Source organism: Schistocerca gregaria, chromosome 4 (assembly GCF_023897955.1).
Source record: "Schistocerca gregaria isolate iqSchGreg1 chromosome 4, iqSchGreg1.2, whole genome shotgun sequence".
Classification (NCBI taxonomy): Eukaryota; Metazoa; Arthropoda; class Insecta; order Orthoptera; family Acrididae; genus Schistocerca; species Schistocerca gregaria.
In genome coordinates this window covers 674,974,260-674,996,026 of record NC_064923.1, presented here as the reverse complement: position 1 = coordinate 674,996,026, position 21,767 = coordinate 674,974,260, and the positions used below count along the sequence as shown (strand labels likewise).

Sequence of the window (21,767 nt, the reverse complement as noted above, 5' to 3'; positions counted from 1 at the left end):
GAAAGACATTCTGTACCGCTGACCACTCAGATACCGGGGGCGGACACGTCCAGGCATGTGCTGGCGGGATTCTTTTACTTCTGTATGCGAAATTAAGACGTGTGGAATATCAGTTACATAGATGCTTCCAGATTTCACGATATATGAAATTACAATGAAATGAACACCCTTAGCTGCTTACAGGCGTTGACATACGTCAACGGGGACAGATGGAAATGTGTGCCCCGACCGGGACTCGAACCCGGAATCTCCTGCTTACATGGCAGACGCTCTATCCATCTGAGCCACCGAGGACACAGAGGATAGCGTGAAACCCACATTCTCAACGTATTGTCGCGCACGGACTTAGAATATTTCCAGGGCGCCATAACTCGCCCGCTACCTCACAAAGTGTAAATGGTGAACCCAATATGGTTACAGCACATGATGTTCATTATGTAAAAAATGTTGCGACTAACCTACTGTCTGTAGTGGAAATTGTCAAAAAGGGAAATAAGTCACTTTTGAAATGTACGAAGCAAGAGTAGTCAATCAAAATAGTGAATTTATAACTATAGCAAATAACGAAAGGGTTATTTTTAAGTTGAATACCACTGACAGTAAACATAGAAATGTTAGTCATTCAGTATACTCAGCGGAAGGTTTTTTTATGGCACTGCCGACTTGGACACCTAAATAGAATGAGTATGTCTTTAATAAGGGACATGGTAAAGGGAATACAGAATTGTGGTGCATCCAAGGACCCTTGTGAGATATGTATAAAAGGAAAATAAGCAAGGCTATCTTTTAGGACTAGTAAAAGTAAATCTGCAAAGGTCTTGGAGTTAATCCATACAGATGTATGTGACCCAATGTAGTGCGAATCCAATGGTTGGAGTTATTTTCTTACATTTTTTGACGATTGTTCACAATATAGACCTGTTTATTTCTTAATTCTAAAGACCAAGTGAGTGACACTTCTGAGGAGTATCGTAATATGCCTGAAAAGAAGATTAAGGTCATCAAGTATAACGGGGGAGAATATATTAACCATAAATTGTAGACACTCCTGGCAAAAATGGGAATCAGGCATCAAACTACCATAAGGTACAACCCATCTCAAAAGGGGGTTGCTGAGAGGGCTAATTGGACCATTGTCGAAAAAGCCAGGAGCATGCTAACTGATGCTGGAGTATCAAAAGAGTTTTGGGCCTAGGCGATATCAAGGGCCGTATATTTGAATAATAGATCATTTATAAAAGCATTAAGGAATAGAACCCCTTATGAGATATGGGTAGGGAGGAAACCTGACCTAAGTAATATAAGGGTTTTTGGGTGTGATGCAATGGCGCATATTCCAAAACAGCTGAGAGGACAATGGGATCCAAAAGCTAGAAAGTATATTTTTGTAGGTTACTGTGAAAATTCAAAGAGCTACCGATTAATGGATCTACTGAATAAAAGGATAGTTACAAGCAGAGATGTAGTATTCTTTAAAAATAGAAAGGATTTTTAAGAGGGCAATACTACTAAGTTAACTACACCTAGTTCCGAGAGTGAAACCTTATGTGAAGAAAGAAAAAGTGAAGAACAGGAAGAGAGGAGGCAAATGGAGACTATTTATGATGACAATGAATTAGAGGAAGAACAAAATGAAGAGAACTATGTAAGGCGCTCTTCTCGCGTACCAAAACCGAAAGAATATCCGGGTTTTGAGATGTATGCAGCCTAGTCTTTTAATGATGAGCCAGCAACAGCAGAAGAAGCAATGGGCGGCCCGAACTCTCAAGAATGGAAAGAAGCGATGGAGACAGAATTGGTGTTTTTATCTCAGAAAGAAACCATTGAAAAGGTAAACACGCCAGCAGGTAAGAAAACATTACAAGAAAGATGGGTATTCACTCTGAAGAGCCCCGAAAATTCATCGCCAAGATATAAAGGACGACTTGTAATAAGAGGATATTCGCAAAAACAAGGGTTAGATTACAAAGAAACTTTTTCACCTGTAGTCAAGTATTCCTCATTGAGATATCTTTTAGTCTTGGCAGCAAATCGAAATTTAACAATTTAGATGTATGCAAAAACAGCATTTTTAAATGCGAAATTGGAGGAAGAGATATATGTCATTCCACCAGAAAAAGTCATGAAAACCAGATCGGAAAGGGAAAAGATTTGGCGTCTGCGAAAAAGTATTTACGGACTTAAACAGAGTGGACATTGCTGGAACTGGTGTTACATAACACTCTAATAAATATGAATATGAAGCAATCTAAGGCAGATCCCACTACAGATTATAAGAGGGGTAGAGAAGGGATAATAATAATAATGTCAATAAGGGTGGACGACGTCTTTATCCTGACTGAAAACGAAAGCCAAATGAGAATTTTTAAGGAACAGCTGCAAACCAAGTTCAAGGTGCATGATTTGGGAGAAGTTAAACGTTATTTAGGTATGCAGTTCACTAAGGACGAAAAGAGACAAGACAAGAGCATAAATCAGTCATCACATACAGAAAAAATACTACAGAAATTCGGCATAAGTGATTATAAACCCATAACTACTCCAATGGAAATAGGAGTGAAATTAAATATAAATGAGATAGATGTGGAATGTGATAAGAATGTTACACATTTGGAAGCAGTGGGGAGTCATATTTGTCTCAAACGTCACGACCTGACATTGCTTTTGCCACCAACGCAGTGAGCAGATATTGCAGAGACCTAAAGGAAAAGCACTGTAAAGCAGTGAAAAGGATATTCCGACATCTAAGAGGAACTTCAAACCACAAATTAAGATACCATAGAGAAGGTAATGCAAAACTAGAAGGCTACAGCGATGCGGACTGCAGGAGTGAATTGGGAGATAGGCGCTCCACTACTGTTTGCTGCTTTAAATTAATGGGGGTCTCATTTCATGATCCTGTCAAAAGCAAAAACTATTGCACTGAGCACCGTAGAGGCCGTGTATATGGCGCTGTCTTACACCACACAGTAAGCATTGTGGCTAAGAACATTAATATGTGAAATAGAACCCAGTTTAATCGTGGAACTTATAACGATCTTCTGTGACAATAGATGGGCCATTAACCTAGCTGAAAATGATGTAACTTGTGATAGGACAAAACATATTGATATAAGGCACCATTTTACTCGGGACCACATAGAGCGACAGAACATCGCCGTGGACTACCTGCGCACAGAAGACATGTTGGCTCACCTCCTGACAAAACCCTTGGACAAGGAGAAGTTTGAAAAGAAAGGGCTATTCGGTTTATCTTGTGAAGGCAAACCACAAAATATATGTTAAAAGAGGGGTGTTGTAATTGTGTGAACAATATATTTCGTTTGAGATGGCGGCAAAGTGCACCTTGTGAAACATATTAGGCCTCTCTGGTGTTACTGTACGCTCTGAGTTCTGGGTGTGTAATATAATGTTCCTTGGTTGTTGTGTTCGATGTATTTTACCTGGAAGTGCAAATGTAGTAACTGGCACTAAATGTCTTTTACTCACTATTACTTATTCAACTGCGTCGACTCTAATACTCACCAGTAACTAGAAGCAGAGGACATTGGTTCGAGTACACACTGTTGGTATTATTTTTTTCTTGATGTTAGTGGAAACAATTATTTTCTTACTGCAAATTCAATTTTCTTTTTTACTCATTTGTCCTAAAAGTTCCAGAATATGTAGTGTCGTCATTTCCAGTTTTTGCTTAATGTTGCAGCATTAGCAACATGTAACTGACTATAAGCGCCAAATAACATAAAACAAATAAATGAAATGTGCGGAACGTCTCATGATAATTTCTTGGGGAAAGATAATTAGATTATCATATTTAAAACGCTTTAATTAGAACGTATCCATCTACTCGAATCTGATGGAAAGCATGTGATTCAGCTTGTTTTATGTCGTCTTATATGTACACAGGCTGGAACATTAAACAAGGGGTGGTTGACATAAACCACTCAGCTAATTGAGGATTGAATGATAGATTGCAGTACATACATATATATCACTTCTGGTGTCGGCTAACTGTAAAGTAATGTGTCCTGAACTTTTGTCGTTAGGTTCACAGTTTCACCTTGAACAGTGATCTCAGTGTTAGATGATACTGGTTATTTGTAGCAGGGAAGTGCATGAAACAATGTAATTTAAAACTGTCAGCCACTAAATATCACCTCTGGTACCTACAAATCCGATAGTTCATGTAGTCTCTCTCAAGTAGCTAAAGCTTAATGCAGCCATCCTGTAGCAGTCAGAAGACCTCTTTTTTTCTGTTCTACGTTCACTGACTCTTTCAACGCCGACATTCCTAGAATTGTTATATCAAACGCATTTCCGTCATTTTGTGTGTCCTACTGCACTGATCACAAATGTGACAGTCGGTCTATACCTAAAATAAGCTGATGGGACTACACCACACGTTTCTCGTCAATGGTTATGACAGCAACATTATAAGAAAAGCAACCAAGGCCAACGAAACAAAACAAGAGAAGAGAGCAATGGAGACAAGCTTCTACAAGTACACTTACCATATGTGGAGGGCTTAGTGAACGGCTAGGCAATGTCCTCTGACGGGGGTTGTAACGAACTTTCCGCAGTCTCCATAGGATCCCCAGCATGACAAGGTTCACTAAGGATGCAGTTAACAAACGAAGTAGACCGAGCGAGGTGGCACATTGGTTAGCACACTGGACTCGCATTCGGGAGGACGACGGTTCAATCCCGTCTCCGGCCATCCTGATTTAGGTTTTCCGTGACTTCCCTAAATCGTTTCAGGCAAATGCCGGGATGGTTCCTTTGAAAGGGCACGGCCGATTTCCTTCCCCATCCTTCCCGAACCCGAGCTTAGCCTAACAAACGAAGTATTGCATGTGTGAGTGTGGCGCTGCCTACGTGGGGGAGAAAGGGAGACCAGTTAGCACACGAGCAGCAGAAGAGGAACACTATGTGTGATTAGCACAGCGCAATAAATAGGCGATGGCGGAACACCACTGTGACTGGACTGCCTGTCTTGCTCCGGGAAAACCGTGAACTGACGAAAGAGTGGTGGCCATGGAAACACAAAATTTGAAAGGTGCCTGAAATTATTAAGCTGGCTGACAACATCAATACAGAGGAAGGCTACAAACCTTCGGCGTCTTGGCTAACAACTATCCCAGTCCAACGGACCGTGACCGGTCCCAGAGCAGAAGCCTTATCGTGCACGGACGTACCAACTTAAGCCACAGGCCTAGCCAACGTTTGCGCTCCCAGAGCCCGTTCACACTTTGCAACCACAGTTGGGCCAACTCAGCTCCCCGACTTCCCCCACCACTGCGCTATTCTGAGCAGCTGTGTGACGGCTATACGCTGAAGGCTGTGATATGGGGAACTTAGGGAAGACGTGTTTGCAGCACCAAAAAAAAAAAAGAAATGGTTCAAATGGCTCTGAGCACTATGGGACTCAACTTCTGAGGTCGTCTGTCCCCTAGAACATAGAACTAATTAAACCCAACTAATCGAAGGACATCACACACATCCAAGCCCGAGGCAGGATTCGAACTTGCGACTGAAGCGGTCGCACGGTTCCAGACTATAGCGCCTAGAACCGCTCGGTCACCACAGCCGGCATTTGCAGCACAGTGCAGCTACTTCTAAGAGACGAATGTTGCAGCATACTCTTACAAGCAGGCATTTGTCACATGTGTGTATTTTGCAATTTTAATTTTTCTGCTAAAACAATTACTTTCATTACTCAATTAAATAAACATATTACATAATGCAAATACTGTGAGCAGAACAACAAAAAGCGTTGTATACAGGCATTTAACATTACTTTGTGATGTTTATAAACTTATGCACATTTCTGTTTTAATGTATGAGGTTCATCATTATCAGCGAAAGGCGAAAATGGTCTGACAGATAATCCAAATCCATTTTTGCAATTCAAAGAACTCATGATGAAATGTTTCAATTACTGGAACGTATTTAGTCAATTTTAGTTGACAAATGACTACCTTGAGTTACGGGAAATGTTCATGTCATGAACCTGAAGATGATTTTTGCACAGGATTAATTTCTGTTTGAGAAGAAATGTATGATAAGATAAAAGAAATTATTCAGATAGTGAAGGGAGACGAAAATTTAATAGTCATGGGTGACAGGAATTCGACAGTGGGAAAATGAAGAGAAGGAAACGTAGTAGGTGAATATGGATTGGGGGTAAGAAATGAAAGAGGAACCCGCCTTGTAGAATTTGGCACAGAGCATAACTTAATCATAGCTAACAGTTGGTTCAAGAATCAGAAGTGGAGGTTGTATACATAGAAGAAGCCTAGTGATACTGACAGGTTTCAGGTAGATTATATACTGGTAAGACAGAGATTTAGGAACCAGGTTTTAAATTGTAAGACATTTCCAGGGGCAGATGTGGACTCTGACCACAATCTATTGGTTATGAACTGCAGATTAAAACTGAAGAAACTGCAAAAAGGTGGGAATTTAAGGAGATGGGACCTGGATAAACTGACGGAACGAGAGGTTGTAGAGAGCTTCAGGGAGAGCATAAGGGAACAATCGACAAGAATCGGGGAAAGAAATATGGTATAAGATGAATGGATAGCTTTGAGGGATGAAGTAGTGAAGGCAGTAGAGGATTAAGTGGGTAAAAAGACGAGGGCTAGTAGAAATCCTTTGATGACAGAAGAGATATTGAGTTTAAGTGATGAAAGGAGGAAATATAAAAATGCAGTAAATGAAGCAGGCAAAAAGGAATACAAACGTCTCAAAAATGAGATCGACAGGAAGTGCAAAATGGCTAAGCAGGCATGGCTAGAGGACAAATGTAAGGATGTAGGGGCTCATCTTACTAGGAGTAGGATAGATACTGCCTACCGGAAAATTAAAGAGACCTTTGGAGAAAAGAGAACAAATTGTATCAATACCAACAGCACAGATGGAAACCCAACTCTAAGCAAAGAAGGGAAAGCAGAAAGGTGGAAGGAGTATATAGAGGGTCTATACTAGGGCGAGGGCTCGAGAAAAATATTATGGAAATGGAAGAGGATGTAGATGAAGATGAAATAGGAGATATGATACAGTGTGAAGAGTTCGACAGAGCACTGAAAGACCTAATTCGAAACAAGACCCCACGAGTAGACAACATTCCATTAGAACTACTGACAGATTTCGGAGAGCCAGTCCTGGCAAAAAGGTGGCAGGGGTAAAATACAGGGAGCGAAAGGCTATTTACAGTTTGTACAGAAACGAGATGGCAATTATAAGAGTGGAAGGGCATGAAAGGGAAGCAGTGGTTGGGAAGGGAGTGAGAAAGGGTTGTAGCCTCTCCCCAATGTTATTCAATCTGTATATTGAGCAAGCAGTAAAGGCAACAAAAGAAAAGTTCGGAGTAGGTATTAAAATTCATCGAGAAGAAATAAAAATTTTAAGGTTCACCGATGACATTGTAATTCTGTCAGAGACAGCAAAGGACTTAGAAGAGCAGTTGAACGGAATGGACAGTGTCTTGAAAGGAGGGTATAAGATGAACATCAACGAAAGCAAAACGAGGATAATGAAATTTAGTCGAGTTAACTCGGGTGATGCTGAGGGAATGAGACACTTAAAGTAGTAAAGGAGTTTTGCTATTTGGGGATCAAAATAACTGATGATGGTCGATGTACAGAGGACATAAAATGTAGACTGTCAATGGCAAGATAAGCGTTTCTGAAGAAGAGAAATTTCTTAACATCGAGTATAGATTAAAGTGTCAGGACGTCGTTTCTGAGAGTATTTGTATGGAGTGTAGCCATGTATGGAAGTGAAACATGGACGGTAAATAGTTCGGACAAGAAGAGAATAGAAGCTTTCGAAATGTGATGCTACAGAAGAATGCCGAAAATTAGATGGGTAGATCAAATAACTAATGAGGAAGTATTGAATAGACTTGGGGAGAAGAGGAGTTTGTGGCACAACTTGACTAGAAGAAGGGATCGGTTGGTAAGACATGTTCTGAGGCGCCAAGGGGTCACCAATGTATTATTGGAGGGCAGCGTGGAGGGTAAAAATCGTAGAGGGAGACCAAGAGATGAATACACTAAACAGATTCAGAAGCATGGAGGTTGCAGTACGTACAGGTGATGAAGAAGCTTGCACAGGATACAGTAGGGTGGAGAGCTGCATCAAAGGAGTCTCAGGATTGAAGACCACAACAACAACAGCAGCAGCAGTTTATCCACTGCATCTGTTACCAAATTATTCTCCCCTTGCATGAAGACATTTAAGGAATTAAAATAATTTGTGATGTCAGCAATAAAACATTCTGTAGCCACTCTTCTTACACTTTGTTTTATCTTATAATGGCCATCTCCAGTTAAGTCAACATTCACCATTGGTCATCCAAAAATAAGTGCATCGTATCGTCTTTGTGGCTGGGGTTGTAATGACGTTCCAATAAGTGTTTTTCCAGCTCGTAATGGTGCCATGGCATATTAAGCATTTTGCTTGGCCTTTAAACAATACAAAAAGTAATGTAATTCCAATTCAGCACTGAATGTAGGGCTTCTCCATTTTTTTCTTTTTTACACAAGTGCGGCGACGCCGTAATACTGCCAATGCAGAATGTAAATGTAATTTAACTCAAGTAGTATTGTTGGCGTACTGCTTAGCGTCTGACAAGGCAACTGTCCAATTCCAGCAGTGCCCGGATGCAGCCGTTATTGTCCTCGTCCTCCACACCCATCAGCCCCATTGGCCACTGCACTCGGAGTGCTTAGGCAGGAGTGCAGCTGGAGCGCTGTTTGGCCAGGCCTGGCCCAAGCAAACAGCTATAAGGAAACTGTCAGTGCATTTCCACACACACCAGGAAGAAGCCGTGTCCATCAGAAAGCAAGCGCTAATTTGTAGGATGTCGCCAATCACTGACACACATCATGGAAAAAATGCGTTTGACATTCCAAGTCTACTGGAGAAGGAATATCTTGCCCCGAGGAAGGCCACTGTAATACAGTCGAAACGCTGGTTTTAAATCTATAGTTAAAGTATGTTATCCAGTGACACGGTACACCATCCAGATGAATTTTAATCATCGTCACAATGGCTGCAGAAGCCTAGGTAGTTACGTCTAACATAAGCTGTTTAGCTGTGGTCCTTAACTGTAACTTCTGTGTACAGCACCTTAATATTACCTGAAATCAAATGTTCTCAAAATTAACATTGATTTCAATGCCCATCAACTATAATTTTGCCTTTACGATGCTCATCAGATTTGCTGCGGCTTTCACATTGTTTTCAATAAACAACATACATAGTCAAAAAAACATGTTTCTTTTAATAGACGTTAGTTTGATCAGTGCAAGTAATGAGCTTAGTATTTGCGATTTTTTACGGGTTTTGTGCTTTAACAAGTGTCTGTGATATCTGATTGATTTATGTCAAGTTTTGCGCTCTTGCATCTGAACCGTTGCATTGCGTTCCGCTTGCAATGCGGTGGTACAGATTGTGCTGTGTACTCCAGTCTGTGGTGTTCTTGACAAGTTTTGTGTCATCTACGTTTGCGTTTCGTCTGAGTCTCTCTCTCTCTCTCTCTCTCTCTCTCTCTCTCTCTCTCTCTCTGTGTGTGTGTGTGTGTGTGTGTGTGTGTGTGTTGTTGTTGTTGTTGTTGTTTGTTTTTAATAGTCTTGTTGAGTCTACTGTGTTGTTCAGTGTTCATTCATTGTTAACCCCTCGAGTTTATTAGCAAATTGTCTGTTAAGTTTCCAAGGAAAATTACCCTGCAATTTGAATTCGACAAGTCTACATGTGCTGTGCCAGCAGGTTCACTGGATAGTGCATATAGTAACAATCCCATGTGATTAAGTTCACACAGGTAATTACAGGCTGCAACAGTACAGCCCCTGCGTAAAACTGCCGAATATTTTGGGCGTACTGGACCGACGACGGATGTAGCGCGGAGATAAAAGCGTATTTTATCATCGCGTCGGAACTGTAAAAAGTCTTTCTGTGCATGTTTAAGTACCCATGTACGTTCCGCATCTCCTCCTAAACCAATAGATCGATTTGAACGAAACTTGGTACACATATCACTTACTGCCTGGAAAGAATCACTGTGTGAGTATGACCAACTTACCAATCCATCATATGGAGTTGAATGTGAAAAAGAAGTGTAGCTGACGATGCGCAAACAGGCAAGCCACGTTCATTTAGCATTTGAGAATGAGAGCACTTAGGGACTTGCACCCAACTTAAGACAAAATTTAAAATCTTTACGAGACTTTTTCTCGCTGACACCTATTACAGAATATAAAAGGAAGGCAGTTTATCGCTTACTACATTTCAGCTGTTTATGGAATAAAACTGCCGCATCAGGCATGACCTTCTAATTTATTACATTTTCATTACTAATTCTTTCTGCAACACAACTTGGAGACAGTACAGGGAGTACCTGCAAAATTATGTCACTGTACGGGAAATACTTAAAGAGATATGACGTCATAAACAGTGAGATGCGTAAAAGTTGCCACATCTTGTATGATCTAATATTTTACTTCGTTACTAGTGTACAGTAACATAATGTGAGACCCCACAGGATGCCGCTAAGTTAGTATTTTAAGAACAAGCAAGGATAAAATACCGATTGAAAGTAAAAAGACGCAGAGACATTAAGCGTAAACCAACGAATTAATTTTTTCACATTCATCTTTTGATATACTGTTTTTTGTTTTTAGTAGTAGAACAGAGTCGAGCTTTTTTTCTCGTAAGAGAAGGATGTGCATTTGTGGAGCAAAAGTACTGCAGTCTAAGCCTATTTAAACGTGCGTGAATAATACAATATAGAAGACCAATATAAAGCATTTTAATTTATGGAAGTGTGTGAATTTTTGTGTAATTACGACAATCGCCAGTGCCCACGGAGTCGTCTATCTGCCTGCATCTTCACCAAAATTGTAAGGAATCCTTCCGCACAAGCAGACATTTTAAAACAAATTCAGTTCATATTGAGTTACTAACATTCAATCAATTAATTCATTCATTTTCAATATATGACACTAGCTTTATTCGCAACCGTTTGGCAGTCGGTATCCACATATACAACTTCATGTACTTGCAAAATTATGTCATTCAGGAAAAAAGACGTCATAAACATTGAGCTGCGTGAAAACGAAACTGCAGGGCGAAATTTGCTAGAGATAGAGGTGAAATATATGTGTACGAATACTTGTACAAATATGTGTGAATTGTATGAAATGTGCGTACTTGGGCAAGCCACAGGTAAAAAGCTACTTGTAAACCCACTGGTCGGTTTCAGCCAAACTTGGTACATATATTACTTTCTATCAGAAAATAAACACTGTGGGGGTAAGAACCATCAACCAGCTATTGGGGTGGTGTTGATAAGGTGGAGAGGGAAGTGGGAACAGGGGATAGATAGAGAGGGGGAAAGAGGAGATGGACAAAAATGGGGTGTGAGGAAAGGAGATGGACAGAGAGAGCAGGTGGAAATGGACAGAAAGGTAAGAGGAGAAGACGGAGGGAGAGAGAGAGAGTGAGTGAGTGAGAGAGAGAGAGAGAGAGAGAGAGAGAGAGAGAGAAAGGAGTGAGGGCGACGGGGGGGGGGAGTCTGATTGGAAGAAGATGGAGAAAGAAAGGAAAGAGGAGGAGATGGACAGAAAGGGGGGAGGATGAGACAGACAGTGAGAGGGCGAGGAGGAGAAGATGGACAGAGAGAGCAGGATGAGGCGATGGACAAGAGAGAGGCAAGAGGAGAACAGTTGAAGAGAGGATACAGGGGGAGGAGGGGATGAACAGAGACGGATGAGATGGACAGAGAGAGGAGGGAGGGGTGGATGGACAGTGAGAGGAGGGAGGAGCAGATGGACAAACAGAGGGAGGAAAGCAGACAGACAGAGAGAGGGGCAACATGATTTGCACGGGGGGGGGGGGGGGGGTAGCAGGATATGGACATAGAGAGAGGGAAAGAGGAGATGGAAGATGGACTAACAGAAGACTGGTGGAATAAAGACATACCCGGGCAATGCTGGGTAAGTTAGTTAAACAGCAGAGTTGCAAATGTGAACTCAGTCAGTTAGGGGAAGGATAGTATGAAGTCGCGGCCTCAGTTTCTGAACGTATTGGCGCTATCAGATATCCCAGCGAATAAAACCAGTCCACGCACGTAAGGAATACAAATATGTTACAGAGCCAGCCACAATAAACAAACCTCTCCCAGAATGAAATTTTCACTCAGCAGCGGAGTGTGCGTTGTGCGCTGATACCAAACTTCCTGGCAGATTAAAACTGTGTGCCGGACCGAGAGTCGAACCCGGGACCTTTGCCTTTCGCGGGCAAGTGCTCTACCTACTGAGCTACCCAAGCACAACTCACGCCCCGTCCTCGCAGCTTTACTTCTGCCAGTACCTCGTCTCCTACCTTCCAAACTTTACAGAAGCTCACGTGCGAACCTTGCAGAACTAGCACTCCTCAAAGAACGGATATTGCGGAGACATGGCTTAGCCACAGCCTGGGGGATGTTTCCAGAATGAGAGTTTCACTCTGCATCGGAGTGTGCACTGATATGAACGTTCCAGGCAGATTAAAACTGTGAGCCGGACCGAGACTCGAACTTGGGACATACAGCAAAATGCCATGGTCCTAAAAATGTACAGGAGTAGTAAGTAATACAATACTGAAGCCTTTAATACATTTGTATTAATGGATTCAATACTGCATTACTTGCAAGGTATTGCTCCATTTGGCTGTATACATCTTATTGTTGACACTCGCAAATAATACGATAGGTGTTCTATGTGACTACTTGCTTATTATTTCATTCTAAACCTCCTCCTGCCAGTCTGCCATGGACATGTCAAGCAGGGCAGCCAGTGCAGTGTACGGAAACAGGAGGGTAATGACAGTCGTAAATAAACGCCAGCTGAAAGAAAAGCCACACCCGATTTGCATGCACGTAAATCACGGTATGAAATAGGAACAGGCCGTCAGTACGGCAGTTTCATCACCATCAGATGCAGAGCGAGGTAACATCAATGTACGCAATTGCATCTAAGTACATCCCATCGTAAACTTCACCAAAAAAAGAGAGAACCTCAATAAAGTACCGAAAGCTGCAAATAGTAAAAGCCATGAATCCGACACTGCAAAACACATAGTTGGGTAGTCCGAGGACTTAAATACAGCGATTAAACGCAAAACAAGGTAATTAAGTAATATCGGAGGAGTAGACAACATTCCATTAGAACTACTGACGGTCTTGGGACAACCAGTCCTGACAAAACTCTACCAGCTGGTGAGCAAGATGTATGAGACAGGCGAAATACCCTCAGACTTCAAGAAGAATATAATAATTCCAATCCCAAAGAAAGCAGGTGCTGACAGATGTGAAAATTACCGAACTATCAGTTTAATAAGCCACGGCTGCAAAATACTAACGCGAATTCTTTACAGACGAATGGAAAAACTGGTAGATGCAGACCTCGGGGAGGATCAGTTTGGATTCCGTAGAAATGTTGGAACACGTGAGGCAATACTGACCTTACGACTTATCTTAGAAGAAAGATTAAGAAAAGGCAAACCTACGTTTCTAGCATTTGTAGACTTAGAGAAAGCTTTTGACAATGTTGACTGGAATACTCTTTTTCAAATTCTAAAGGTGGCAGGGGTAAAATACAGGGAGCGAAAGGCTATTTATAATTTGTACAGAAACCAGATGGCAGTCATAAGAGTCGAGGGGCATGAAAGGGAAGCAGTGGTTGGGAAAGGAGTGAGACAGGGTTGTAGCCTCTCCCCGATGTTATTCAATCTGTATATTGAGCAAGCAGTAAAGGAAACAAAAGAAAAATTTGGAGTAGGTATTAAAATTCATGGAGACGAAGTAAAAACTTTGAGGTTCGCCGATGACATTGTAATTCTGTCAGAGACGGCAAAGGACTTGGAAGAGCAGTTGAACGGAATGGATAGTGTCTTGAAAGGAGGATATAAGATGAACATCAACAAAAGCAAAACTAGGGTAATGGAATGTGGTCGAATTAAGTCGGCTGATGTTGAGGGTATTAGATTAGGAAATGAGACACCTAAAGTAGTAAAGGAGTTTTGCTATTTGGGGAGCAAAATAACTGATGATGGTCGAAGTAGAGAGGATATAAAATGAAGACTGGCAATGGCAAGGAAATCGTTTCTGAAGAAGAGAAATTTGTTAACATCGAGTATATATTTAAGTGTCAGGAAGACATTTCTGAAAGTACTTGTATCTAGTGTAGCCATGTATGGAGTTGAAACATGGATGATAAATAGTTTGGACAAGAAGAGAATAGAAGCTTTCGGAATGTGGTGCTACAGAAGAATACTGAAGATAAGGTGGATAGATCACGTAACTAATGAGGAGGTATTGAATAGGATTGGGGAGAAGAGAAGTCTGTGGCACAACTTGACTAGAAGAAGGGATCGGTTGGTAGGACATGTTTTGAGGCATCAAGGGATCACAAATTTAGCATTGGAGGGCAGCGTGGAGGGTAAAAATCGTAGAGGGAGACCGAGAGATGAGTACACTAAGCAGATTCAGAAGGATGTAGGTTGCAGTAGGTACTGGGAGATGAAGCAGCTTGCACAGGATAGAGTAGCATGGAGAGCTGCATCAAACCAGTCTCAGGACTGAAGACAACAACACAACACTTTAAGGTCAAGGTAAGGAAATCTACAACTGATTTCAGTATAGCTACACTGCAACAATTCATAAATGAGTTTGACATCGACATAATACCCTTAGAAGAAATGACACAAATGAACTTAAATGTACCTGGGTTTCAAACAATCGTGAACTTTACGCTCGAAGAAAAGGCATGAACGGTCATCTTTGTGCATGATTGTGTCCTAATCGGAGATGTTGAGAAACTAGATTCCGGGAAAGGAACCGCGTGCAAATTTACGAGGTCACTCTTTTAAACATTAACGCCTCGTCAGGCAGTAAAAAGAAAGGCAAAACGAGTTGTCTTCTCTAAAGATGAAACAATTTGTCTTCTCAGACGAATCCCGCTCATTCTACCTCCAGGAGGCGACTTTTACTGTGTACTTCTTGCGAAAGATAAGCGACCCAATTTGAGCTAATGTAAAGAATAGCACCGACTTGTGAAGAATTTGCAGGTCAGGGATACAAGAGTGTCAGAATATTCCACGTTTCAGCGATCGACTTCAGCCAGTCAAATTGGTAGAATGTACACAGCAGTATCCAATATAGACGCCACCTATGCTTGATTTTCATATCACTATGCACTGTCTGTAACGTTAAAACTAGACGAACAACCCGCAAAAAGGTGTCGATAGATAAACTATCTACAGAATGTAATATTCATAATGGAAAGTTATTTAAAGCACGAAATTAAATTAATTTTATTTTTAAGTTTTGAAAATTACTGGAAATGTTATTCAGAAAAAACGCTAAGCAGTTCATAAGTGGCAATAAATTTGTATTTCTTAGACTGGGTTCATTTTCTTGCCTTTGTTCGCCATATGTTGTATATGCTAAGTCTGTTATTTGATCCTTATCTTCAGCAAAATGTAGGGCAAATATGAATTTGTTTAGGTTTTTTTAAACTAAGAGCGTCATATGTTTGCAGAACCTTAAAATGAAATTTCTACCTTGCTGGCCTATGCATATCTTCGGTAATGAATTACAGTTAAGTTTCGTATTCCTGACCTATTACGTCGCATGCTATTGTTTCTCACACTACTTATGGGTTCTGCGTTACTTTGTTGTTTGTGTGATAGCACATTCTGATATTTTTTCCTCGGATGTAATTTTTATGAAATTTTCATCTGTAAAGTCGTGAAAGCCTTGGAATAAAATTAAGCTGTACAGAAATTGGCTGGATAGCGTTTTCCTTCAAGTACAGTTTGCTACTTTTCATGAAACTTTAGGCTGTGAAGTCGTGAATGTCTTGGAAGAAAATGAAGCTGTATTGAAATTAGTTGGCTAGTGTTTTCCTTGAAGAAACAAAGAGTCCTATTCCCATTCCCCCACTAAAAATCACACGCATCGAGTATCGTCCAGGCAGACAACGACTTCACACTTTCTTACGGCCTCCTACAAGTGAATGAGGAATGTTACATTCATTCTCTTTGTTTCCATGTTGGTTACTACATTATTTAGAAAATAATAATGCTTTGTCCATTCCATCCTTCCCCTTTTGGCGTGGAGTTTTTCATGGAATGAATAAACCTAATAAATTTATGAACTTTTTTTCTATTATGATGCTGGGATTCGTTTTCCGTTAGACGTGGAATAACGTAGCTCTATTGTTATGGAAGTCCCGAAGGTACTGTAGTATGTTAAGGTAGTATAAACGTAAAGTGTGGGAAATATGGAGAAGAATTAAATGGAATCGCGTAAAAGATGGCGCAACATAAAGAAACAAAAAATATATTGCTCGATTTCTTTTCTTTTTTGCTGTTCTTTCGCACTGGGCTCTAACACCTGTCGTAGCTCTTGCGTTGCATCTACCTTTCAGCACATCGTCCACTCTTCTTTTCTCTGCAAGCTAATCCTTTGATGAAACTCCTCTCGTCGATCTGTTGTACGTGGTTAATTAATTAATTTCGATATTTCTCAGCTGTCTGTAGAATACTGTGAGACTTTCCCCGATTCTCTCACCCATGCGACTTCATCCGTTTTTTTAAGCAATCATATTTCTGTATCTAACCTCTGATGCTGAGTATAAATCACATTGTGTATATAATAGTAGCACAGGGCCCCGCTGGTATTTCATAGCTTTGTAAAACTATCTGTGTATCTTTTCTGGCTCTATATTTGAGTGTGCTCCTGTTTGTTTCACCCGTTTAATGAAATTTTAGGACTAATAACTACTTCATTTACATTTAGCGTACGAAATTACAGTTATAATCCGTCATTAATTTTCTGTTCCGTTTCGATCCGTTAGTAAAGCACGAAGCGAAGAATTACTGTTCACATCGGTTGACAGAGTATGAACAAAGAATTACTGTAAATAGTACGGGAGAAAAAAAAGATTTATGTGAGACATCACCAATAAACAGAATATGTTGTCGTGGCAGACTACATTTAGTGACCGTTAACTTTATGTTGGAATGTTCAGTAGGGTGCACACAAGAATAAGAATACATTAATCCGACTAATAAAGAAATTGAGGGATGCGAGAAAATAACGACAGTACGAAAGAAGAAAAAAATATACTTTACTTGTGCATCTTATTTCTGAATTTCATTGCCCTTATCACACATAACTCAATTTCATGTGAACGTTGGCGTTTACTTGCAGACGCACAAGAATACATCACCGACTTCTTTCTTTAAAGCTGCTGAACTTGGTGGAATGATCGATAGCGTTGCAGCTATTTTTCTTGTAGAAATATGGCGACGACGCGCCATTGACCGAAGCGTGAAGGGAAGTTTTAAACAGCTCGTCTTCAGGAGCCGTGTCTAACCTCCGGCGTCTGGTGAGGGATATCGAACCTCAGAGGATTTATGTTGTCGAGAAAAACACCCATCCAACGAGATCTCGGAGCCGTCTAGTGGGGAGGAAAACTTTCACTCATCTCTAAGGCCAATGACTTACTGACGGACCGAGTGAGGTGCGAGGGTGCGAGGTGAGTTATATATTATAGTTCACGCAAAAATAATGGCGCAAATTTGAAAAGTAAGGGGAAAATATTTATGCCCGCATTGGTTTTCTGTAAAAAGCTTTCCTGGTCGCTCGCAGAAATATCAACATCATAGGTAACTTTATGTAGTACACAGTCCTCTGTCACGATCATTTCACTCTTTCACAACTTATTGTTCGCTCTGAACAATCATTTTCATAGTGCACTACAGAACGCACCATGGAAGAGTCACACTTTGTTGTTCTATGCAAATAATCGCTCTACGTGAGTGAAATGCTGTGAAATTGTAAAAGGATAGCCCATAAGAAACAAACATTACGAAAATTTATACGAATTGTGGACTTCTCCACTTAGCTATTATTTCAGTGGTTGTGAGCTAATAACTGTATGTAACCTTTACTCGTCGCAGAAAATTAGGTACAGACGTAGACTTGTCATCTACATCTGTCTGGAGCGGAAACATATTGGTCGCTAGGAAAACATTTTATCTTCCGGAAACAGGTTGGTTTTATTCAGAACACCGATACACCACATTATTCCCCACTTTGTTGGCTACAAAACCCTATTTTCAACATAATCTCCGTTCAATGCGACGGCCTTACCCCACATTACAGGCAGGGCCTGTATGCACGAATGGTTCTTCTCTATTAGTAGGCATCGGGGCCAACGTTTTGATCCAGCAGTAGCCTCCGCGTAATCCAAGTACTGCTTCCTGTGGAGTGCACGAAACCGATGGAAGTCGGAAGGAACGACATCCCAGCTGTAGTGTGGATAAGTAACAGTCCAACGTGAGCTCCTCTCAGGTGTGGGGATTTGAGTGGGGCTCTGCGTTGTCATGGAGAAGGAGAAGTTCGTTTGCATTTTTGTGGCAACAAACACGCTGAAGTCGTGCCAACTTTGCAGGAATGACAGCTCGATGCGGCCGGCCGGCAAGCGGGAGATCGAACAGGTTTGCGCAGCCTTGTTGCGAAGTTGACAGACGCTTCGTACAACGACTTTCCGTGCTTTTGTCCACTGGCAGGTCTCCGTAGACATATTGCAAGCGCCTATGAATTCTAAGATGTTTTGGTATTCCGCCAGAAGAAACTCAATGACAGCTCTCTGCTTAGAACGCACCTGCGTTGCAGACATTTTCAAGGCTACGTATAGCATCGCCACCTGTCTGAACTTCATGAAACTACAGGGGCTGAGGTGGGCATATTCCACGATGTCCCACAGCAGTTTCCGTATTTTTTAACCGAAAATGGCGGAGAAAAAATATGTTGTACTACTTGTTGAACGTCCCTCGTAAGACAGCATAAATATGGTTTAACATAAGGATGCTACGTCGGACAGGCATAAAAAGCGGCATATAATAGTTAATTTATGAATAACTGGTAATTTCAAATTTATCTTCAGAAGTCATTTATATACAAAATGGTGTGTTCTGCTTCGTATATTACGAAATTAGTAACATGAAACTTATCGAATAACACTATGTCAAACGTTAAACGTGTCAGCCTAGCAAATACAGAACGTGTAGTAACTAGTTAGTGGATCTTTTTTCATAAATATAACTTCCTGAAAGTTGTCTCTTGTCAAATCATATTTAAAAATTTACGATTGCTAAGGTGTGGGTAGTACTCTGCATTCAAATAACCTAAACAATCACTATCTGATGGATGTAGTTCACATTCGAATTTTAACGATCGCGTAGATGCTCCTGCGTAATCAACGTGCCTTCATTATGACAAGCTAAACATTTGTAGTAAATGGAACATCATCATAATCACCAGGGATATTTTTTGCGTGTGTTCTCTCTTCATTGTGCTACGCTTAAGCCGTAGCCAAAAGTTGCTATAGAATGATATTCAGTTGAATTTCATCGATTCGAAGTATAGAAAGGAGTATACTGGGGCACACTTCTATGTGGCACCAGAATAAGATTAAAATATTAATAAATTAAAATGAAACTAGTATACTATAAACGATGAATGTCTCTGATAGGCTCGTTAATGCGGATCGCCGACAGTGGGCGACCGCAGAACCAAAGTCACTGCTAGTGTTTGAGTAAAAGAGCGCTTGGCTCACTGTTGTAAGTAGCTGTCTGTGAGGGAAGGCGATGGAGTAGGCAGTCTTTGCGGTGCGCTGTGTGAAGTCACCAAGAGTTAGATTAATGTAGGTATGACAATATTGTTGAACATGGAAGCAGAAGTCTTCATGCAAATAAGGCAAAGAATTCAATAATTATGATTTCTGTTTCTTTCCAGCGCGTTAGTATAGATAATTTGTAATTGTTGAGTAACCCCAGAATGTACGTAAACGGTTCTGATGAAAAGGCTAGTTAGATATTTCATTTTTGTAATGCTTTTAATATTTGTTACCAGAAGTATGTGTAATTTGATGATTTGCATTTATATTGGATTAGTGAGGTTAGACAATACTAATTGTTTAAATCTCTTTGCTTGTGAAGCAATTGTGAGTAATGTAACTTCAACTCTCAGATGTTTTTGAAAAGACAAACTTAACTTGCAATATAATTCTGCTAAAAATGAACTGAGTGTTAGTAATTTACCATAATCAGTTCCGACTCCCAGTCGACGTCATATAATTTTCAAAGAAGTTGGATCTTCTTAAATGCTCTTGTTTATCAGCCAAAGGAATTTCATGTGCATTTCGAGTATTATGGCCAGCATGGCACACTGCTAAGCCTGTAGTTAGTATATATATGTTATGAGAGACATATCTTCCGTTCCACAGTTGCTGCTTTAGTGGTAAGACAATTTAATTTATTTGTTATGGGCACAGGGACCACAGTTATCAGTTTTGGATGGGGCCAGATGATTCAGTGTCTGAGGGGCTGTATGTATTTCGCAGTGACTGTCTTCCTTTATTGGTATTAGGAGTTACCTTGCCGAATCAATTCGTGTAACGTTTTGCTCACAGTAACGCGGGTAAACACACCACTTGCACTTACAACAATTCGAGTTCAGTACTGATTCCACAGTTTCGACATTCATTCAATGTCCCAGTAATCTTACTCTTTCTTTTTATTAAAAAACGTTACACTTTGCGACCCTGCCCAATCAGCGATCCGCATTAACGAGCCAATCAGACATTCATCGTTTATAGTGTACTAGTTTCATTTTAATGTATTAATATTTTATCTTATTCTGGTGCCACATACAAGTGTGCCCTAGTATATACTCCTTTCACTATCTCTCCTGATTCTTTTCGTACTATTATCAGAAGTTTGTAGATATCTCTGTCTCAACCGCTTGAAGAGTTACAGACGTCTTCAAAAACTGGAGCATTGAATAAATACTAAAACCTTAAGTATAAGATGCATGAGCATGTCTGAGAATTGTAGGGAGTATAGTGGACGATCCGATAGCGACTACATCAAGCAGTACACCGTTAACTATCTTGTAGATACATCCACGAATATACACGACAGAAGGGTACTTTTTTTTTGTAGGCGAAGAAGTCAATAATTCTGTATCATTACTTAAAGAAAAAACTGAAATCACTTAACTATTAACGAACATTCGGCTATCAAGCGACCTCTATGCTGCACCGAGCGGGACATGGGGGCTGTGTGCCCGGCCGCAGAAAACAGCTCACTACAACCGAATGCACGACCTCGCGTGTGTAAGGGCCTTGTAAATATTGCCGTTCTTCCTATCGTCGCGTTTCCCCCACTCCTCATTCCGAGCGTATATACCCTCGTCTTAAGTTCCGAGGCCTGACTGGATATGTTAAAACTGGAATACGTAGGTTCCTGCTTTGAGTTCCTTCATTAGCAAGGAGGACCACGTACTCATCTTACGAGAAACGTTATACAGTGCAATGCAGTGGAATACTGAGAAACTTCACCGTAGTTTCATGCCGCTGCAGCTTAAACCATTTCTGCAGCCCTATGTAAAGTAGTTAGCATTTGACTGCAAGGTGGCTGGACTGCTCTCGCCGGCAATATTCCAATGAGGACGTGACTTTCTCGTCTCCCGCAGTGTTACCAATGCCTCTGCACAGACCATTGCACCTGCCAGTTCTCAAGTAGGAAGCATTTCCAGACCTGAAAATGTTGCCTCTTTCAAGGAGAAATTCCGGCGTGGCTCTGAGCACTATGGGACTTAACAGCTATGGTCATCAGTCCCCTAGAACTTAGAACTACTTAAACCTAAC

General features: G+C 40.9%; 1 non-coding gene across 1 annotated transcript; it reads right to left on the bottom strand.

Moving 5' to 3' along the window:
* Positions 1–220: 220 nt before the first annotated feature.
* Trnat-ugu (transfer RNA threonine (anticodon UGU)) lies at positions 221–294 on the bottom strand. The gene has a single exon. It is a non-coding gene; the product is annotated as a tRNA-Thr (tRNA).
* Between the last annotated feature and the right edge of the window lie 21,473 nt (positions 295–21,767).